Source organism: Haemaphysalis longicornis, unplaced genomic scaffold (assembly GCF_048455015.1).
Source record: "Haemaphysalis longicornis isolate Haplotype H1 unplaced genomic scaffold, Haemaphysalis longicornis Haplotype H1 scaffold_6, whole genome shotgun sequence".
NCBI classification, from domain to species: Eukaryota; Metazoa; Arthropoda; class Arachnida; order Ixodida; family Ixodidae; genus Haemaphysalis; species Haemaphysalis longicornis.
The window spans coordinates 94,431,174-94,438,444 of NW_027526407.1; the positions used below are offsets into that span (position 1 = coordinate 94,431,174).

The following is a 7,271-nucleotide window of genomic DNA, read 5'->3' on the forward strand; positions in this document are numbered from 1 at the left end:
ACAAGTTCGCAATCCGCGGGAGCCCCCCCCCCTTCTCGCCCTCCCCAACTCCACCATCCCCGCATGCAGAAACAAACACATAAAAGTAGCCAGTACCATACCCAAAATAATCCATTTATTGCAAGTACTAAAGCTACTTTCCGCTTGAACTGCCTACATTGCAAAGAAAAAAGCGGTGATTTTTGTTTTCACTTTCGTTTTGGCGGCTTCAACTAGCATAGCATTCTCTACACGAAACATTGTTACCCCAGTTCGAGTCTGCGTCCTCCAAAATCTAAGACGCATTGGCCGAGCAGATCGACTCCCGAAAGCGCTTATTATAAGCGTCGGACGGCTTTCACTCGAGATATCATCAGGAACATGGGGGAGTTCTTGAAGACCCGCAGTTCACCGATGCTGCTGTCTTGGTCCGGACTCACTGACTTGTTATGTTTGAGCCGGACTCACTGGTTCCATCGTGAGTCCCGCGCGTCGGAAACAGTTACGGAAAGTGTCTGGCGTCACGTCGTCCGTGTGAGGCACAATGTCTCAGTCGCAACTCTTGCTTTGCGGTCGCGGCCAATCCGCATCCCAATCGCCGCTCCGAGAGCGTGAATTTCGGCGGCCAATGTTCGGCGCGCAGAGTTCGATATATCGGATGTGAACTTCGTTATAAGGAATATGTTTCCCATGTATTTCCGTAACTAAAATATTTTTGTTCGATATATAGGATAATTTGCTCTATCCGGGTTCGTTATAGCCGGGTTTGACTGTACATCTTCTGACATCACAAACATTGTAAACGGTGGAGGGCTCAGAAGCATCTATAAATATTTTCCTCAGATAATGAGTTGCTAAGTGGTTGAGCGCATTCAAATGTAAATCAAAGCTTTCTATGATTTAATCTAATTTTAAAAACACAAAGTATAGCTTTTATAGATTGCGAGAGAGGCTGCTTCCGTCACACTTTAAGAGTCGGCCATCATGCTTTCAGTTTCGTTTTGGAAAAGCATTGTTGCGCAATTATTGAAGTCAGTAACCTACCACGGTGAATGCCCAAGCTTCTGCAAGCAATATCTCGGCAGGAAGTGGCCAAAGGAACAAGATGCACTGCAGGTGGTTGAGCGACCTGCCTGATCTTCCAATTCATTCTTCCCCTGCGCTGATTTTGCTATCGGATGGTATAAAGTGTGCCCATGCCCGGTTTGAATCTTATCGCCCGTGAAAGGTTAGGGTAGTTACAGCACGGGGTTATCTGAATGATCTGAACTTGTGCTTTTCCGTTTGCTGTAAGCCGCTGTTGATAATTTGTAAATCATGCGCGTAGCTCTACGCTTGTTATGTTTGAGCCGGGCAAAGCCTCAAGCATCCACAAAAACTTTTTGACACGGGTGCAAGAACCAAGGGTGCATTTCACACCAGGTTGGTGCGTCGTGTGAGAGAAGAAAATATGGGATGGACATGATCACCGGATGAGTTGAGATGAACGCTTCTGCTTGAGTGACACATTGCCGGGAAGTTGCGCTTGCACGATATATCGAACAGCGCTTATCGACTGTCGGCACTGTCCTCCTATGATAGCTTTTTTTTGTCACAAATACAGGGTGGTTCGATCAGCAAGGCCATATATGGTGTGTGAGTGCCCATCTAGCACTCAACACTGCTGTTTTTGTACCTATTTATTAGCTCTGAGCTTCACCACAACACCTCAACCTGATTTTGCCTTTTACCAAATGACTATAGGTACAGGTGCCCCATAAAGTAAATGGAGCATGGCTTTGTGACTTTACAGTAATTTATATTTTATGAGGCTGCCAGCATAAATAAAATATGCACAGCTCGATTTTACTTTAGAATTACTTTCTTGAAAAGTCACCTAAAGGTTGCTGGCTAGGCACATGGCGAAGAAATCCCCTCAAAATTTGCAACCCGTGCTCCATATAATTTTTGGGGCACCTGTACATCTCAGCCACTCACAGTGAAGAATTAATGCTTGCGTTGACTTTCAAACTCCTTCCCCGCATACCTTCTGGTTTTAAAGAAGCGATCAACCTGAAACACCTCAAATTGAAGCAGTCGTCCGTAGTGTGGCCACGGGCGAATCTGCCGACTCCCCACTTGTTTCTTGACTCAGACGTGTTTTTTTGATGGCCGTTATGGCTGCTCTTTTTCTTGTTTCAGCTTGGAACAAGAAAAATTTTTATCTTCTTTTGCAGTGCAGTGACACATGTTTGGGCCTCTAGATTTCGAACTTTGCACATTTTAAAGCATAGTACCAGGAAACGCTGGGGGCCCCAAAAATTTATTGCAGTTGGTCTTTAATAGGCACCAGGCAGCAGCTGCTTTAATGTTCTTTCAGAAGCGGTGTTGGCAGCAGTTCATCTCAGGCGTTTTAATTCCTTTTATCCATGCTACCTACATCCGGCCAGCACGAACATCGCCAGGCACGAGAGGACACACACTGGCGAGCGGCCCTTCGTTTGCCAGCTGTGCCGGAAGAGATTCAATGAGAAAAGCGATCTACGGAGACATCAGCGGACAGTGCACGACAGGGAGAGGCCCTACAAGTGCGAAGTCTGCGAACAGCACTTTACCTTGTGCTCAAGCCTGGCTCATCACAAGAGAAATGTGCACAAGCAAGACTGTCTGTTCATGTGTCCGCATTGCGGAAATGGATTCACTTACAAAAAGGATTTGAACCAGCACCTCCGTACTCACACAGGGTAAATGCCGTAGGCTTGCGCCATGTGCAGGTGTGGGTTTGCTCAACTTTCCAGCATGAAGACACACAGGATGGTGATGCACAACAGGCAGGGCCCGCACTGTGGAAGGGGGCAGTGGAGTATGCAACACCCAAGGAAACACCTGTGCAATGTGCACTGAGAAGGCGAGGGCACTGTGGGGGAGCCCAGTGGCTGTAGTCAAAACAGCAATCGAAGAGAATGTTTTCAAGAGAATTGTTTTATTTATCTAGGTGTCATTTGTACAGCTTCATCGTATTTGTTCTAAACATTATTTTGCTTATGCCCATGTTGGCGTGTATGTACTGCTGCAAGACAGCCTTGGACACTGTCATTGGCATGCATTGTATTGAAATCTTACTAAAGGTGTGCGTACAATAAAAGCTCATTAGTTTGAACTTGGTTCATTCGAACTGACGCCCTGGTCCCAGCACAGCCCTGTATATTTCAATGGGTAAAAACTCCCGGTAATTAGAACACATCAGTATCCAGAATGGTTAATTCGAACTGGGATCTTCTGATTACCATCGTTACTCGCAGAAGTCAGCCCAGTGTGTTTACAATGTGTTGCAAATCCAAACCAAACCAAATTTTTTAGAGGTGCATGCAAATCAGCGTCGAGGCTGGTTGTAGCACGCTATTTTTTAGCAGATGAGAATTCTGACGCTGCACTGGAAGTCTTCAGCAAGTTGTAAGTGATGCTCATGAAGTCGTGACAGAAGAAACACAAGCAAATGCATATTACCGATTACTTTTATTTTGATTGCCTCGACCCTGCCTTGTAAATAAACTTTTTTTGTGGATGAACAGCGTGATTGTTTTGACATTTTGGCTCACTACTCTCATGAATGCAATGTCAGTGCCTGTTTCATGCGCATAACTGACTGATCCATTAATTTCGTTCGCTCTTTGACCTCCACGAAATTAGTTAAAAAATCACCTGCCACAAATGTGTAGTAGCATCTAATTCGCGATAGCTAGTCCAGAGGTGGCTTCTTTGTGTTCTGCCAGTTCAGTGTGGTGCCATGTCCATTCATTCTAGCACACCTCCCCCCCCCCATTAATTCGAACTCTGCTTAATTCGAACAATTTGATGGTTCCCTTTGAGTTCGAATTAATGAGCTTTAACTGCATTTCCTGCTCCATTAGTTTAACTTTTTTTAGCCGAAAAAAAAGTTTCCCATTCACTTTGTACAGATGTTTAACCAGCGAAGCTGCAATGTGCGGCTCCGCCCACACTGCCGCCGCCCCTACCCACCGTTTTCACTTCAGCTGTGCTTCGCACTGTAGTTCACTGCATGCGTGTTCTGCTCAGAATATTTTTGCTCCTCTAATGTGCCCTTTGTAGTTGCCTGTGCCAGTAGATACAAGAGCGTAGCTATCTACGTCTCTTGACCCATCTCTCTCTCCTCACTTGTAGCTCCTCTCCAACCTCACTTTTTTTACACATGCACACGAGGTTGACCCATCTCTCTCTCCTCACTTGTAGCTCCTCTCCAACCTCACTTTTTATACACATGCACACGAGGTTGACCCATCTCTCTCTCCTCACTTGTAGCTCCTCTCCAACCTCACTTTTTTACACATGCACACGAGGTTGACCCATCTCTCCTCACTTGTAGCTCCTCTCCAACCTCACTTTTTTACACATGCACACGAGGTTGACCCATCTCTCCTCACTTGTAGCTCCTCTCCAACCTCACTTTTTTTACACATGCACACGAGGTTGACCCATCTCTCTCTTCTCACTTGTAGCTCCTCTCCAACCTCACTTTTTTACACATGCACACGAGGTTGACCCATCTCTCTCTCCTCACTTGTAGCTCCTCTCCAACCTCACTTTTTATACACATGCACACGAGGTTGTGCCGGAAGAGTTCTCTGCATGCACAGGGCCACCACATTTTCTTTCACTTAGCCACATAAAACTTCACTCTCAACTGCAAGAAATATAAAAAATTTTCAAATTGCAATATTGAAAAGCGTTCAAAACCTACTTGGCACAAGCAGTGAGGCAATAGAGGGTAACTTACAAACATGCTTTTTGGTATGTTGACTCCATGTTAGCATGCTATCATTCCAATCAAACTGAACAAGATGCCCCACTACGGTTGCAGTCATGCTTCTCGGTGGTGGCTTTCGTCAGTGGCCACCAATGGCATGCACAAGACACTGAGGGCATTTGGTCCACAGATAAAAGTGCCTAGTATTAATATTTCAGTGGGGAATAAAATTGATATTTTTATTCAGACCAAGCAGTGTCTTCAGTAAACCAAACTTTTGCTTTGTTTCCATGGCCCCTTTGAGTGTAGTAATTTATTATAAGCCCTCTTGCTATAAGGTTTAGCTGTACCTTGCCAAGACATTTTAAGGTCACGGCACAAGAAAGGAAAGCAAACTTTTTTCCTTTGCTTTAGCATCTACTGCAAATTAGTTCGGTGCCAGCACAAACGTGCGGCCCAGTAAGAATGGGGTAATACATCATAAACATTAACTTAAGATTGAACAAAACAAAGACGAGCAAGTCCTATTTTCTTAGTAAACACTTAAGCTATTCGCCTTCATAACACCAGCTGCAGAGCTGACTAACATAAGGAGTACTGACACGAAATTTCAATGCTCAGATAACTATGCAAAAACCTTCTTTGTATATCGATACCCCTTCAAAAGTTTAAACTAACCGTCCAGTGGAACATATTTTAATTCGTTTAATCTTTGCACACACAAGAAAGCTCATCTGTGCTATCAAGAAAGTTCATGACGTCATCTGCGCCTCGCCGCAAACGGGCGACGTCAGGGCTCCCAGGACGTATCGAGGTGGCTTGGTGCTAATGGCGCGCGCTTTCCCACCTTGTGCATCACGTCGCAGTTTTTGGGGCTGACGTCATGTGCGACTACGGCTGATCAAGGGCAATCTGGTGCGCGTGCGTGTGTGCCCAGACTGGCAATGGTGCGACAAGAGCAATGACGTCAAGTGCGCCTTCCTGTCATGGCAGCTGCCTCAGGTGTTCGCTTCATCGAAACCAAAACTGACACGCATTAACGCAGCTGTAATTATTTAACTCTTTCGTCACCGCGGAAAATTGACCAATTTTGAGAGGTCTAACAAAATATTTTTTTGTGCTATACATATTGGTTAGGCATACATTGCAGCGACACAAAATGCAGATTATTCCACGCGCTTTTCAACGACACCAGTTTTAATAATGTTTTCCTAAATAATGATTGCGAAAAAAACTATTGAATTCGAAATTTTTGTCCTTGCGTGGTGTCATGTGTCAGGGCACCCCCTGAGAGGGGGACGCACCAAAACCCCCGAAAAATAGGAGAAAAGAACAGAGGAACGAGAATTTTGAAGGGCGCGCCAATCAGCAAGCGCCAGCGCCGACGCACCAAGGAATCTTGGGCAAAGGTGGCAGCACACTGGTCGGCCAATCAGGAAAGGCCACGCATGGGACAAGTGGCGAGATGGCCATATAAGGACAGGGAGGAAGCAAGAAGCCAATGGGAGCGCGCCACGGGAGAGCCCAGAGGGTATTAAAGCGGGGTGCACAAAGAGAAGGGGGAGACAAGAAACCGAAGAAACCAGGAGGCGGCCGGAGCACGTGAGCTTCACGGAACGAGCCAGGGGGACGCGGCAAGGCCATCGACCACGCCTTCAGAGCCTGGGCGGGAGCGGGCCGACGTCGCATCGGCACCGTCATCCTAGGTGCACCATGAACCTGTCTTCGTGGCCCCAGCGGCATCGGTCGGGCACCAGCGGCCAGCGTCCACGCTCCGTCGACGTTCGCCTCGACGGCCCCGAAAGGCTACGTTCGGGCCGAGCCTACCTGGAACCTCCAGCGGCTACCAGGGGGTAGCCACCGAGGAAGAGCGCCGCCAATGGGATGACCGCGCGCATCGAACGCCGGCATCAAGGACCTCCAGCGAGGGCGGCCACCAGGGGGTAGCCGCAGAGGAAAGAAGTCAGGACGCGCGGAGCCCACGCCGTCCAACGAGTGACCGCGCGCATCGAACGCCGGCACCGACGAAGCGAGACGACGGCTACCACCGAGTCCCGTCCACGCAAGGGTGCGACACGTCAGCGCCGACGACCGGGGTAGGCCAGTCCAGTAGGGACGCAGTTGTCAAGGACACAACTAGGGCGTTGTGGTTCGAGAGAGATTAACTAGAACTGTATGAGTGTATTTAGAGGGTACTTAGTGTAGGACTTTATTGTGGAGCCGTTTGGGGTTTGAGTTGAATTGTATATTAAGCTGTTAAGTTAGGGTTTTGTATTTGAGTTGTGTTTTGGAGTTGTTAGAGGCTGGAGTGGGTATCATTTGTGTGCAGTATAAATATGGAATGCTTTGCCTGGGGTTTTTTTTGTGTGTGCATTAAATGTGTGTTATGTCAAACTCGCCAACGGCTTCCCTGTGTCCATTGCTCCAAGCTGGTTAAGACCACCCCACCATCGGTTCACGTGACACGTGGAAGAAAATAAGAAAAAAGTAAGTTGTGTATAAAAACGACCAGGAGTAGAAAAAATTTAGAATATACATTTTGTAGGTA

General features: G+C 47.0%; 1 long non-coding RNA gene across 1 annotated transcript in view; it reads left to right on the forward strand.

Annotated features, from left to right (window-relative positions):
* Nucleotides 1–3,525, forward strand: part of LOC144141038 (uncharacterized) — a 37,245-nt gene extending 33,720 nt beyond the window's left edge. The window contains exon 4 of the long non-coding RNA XR_013316418.1: nt 2,409–3,525. This is a non-coding gene — a long non-coding RNA (uncharacterized LOC144141038). The remainder of the gene's footprint in view (nt 1–2,408) is intronic.
* Nucleotides 3,526–7,271: the final 3,746 nt, after the last annotated feature.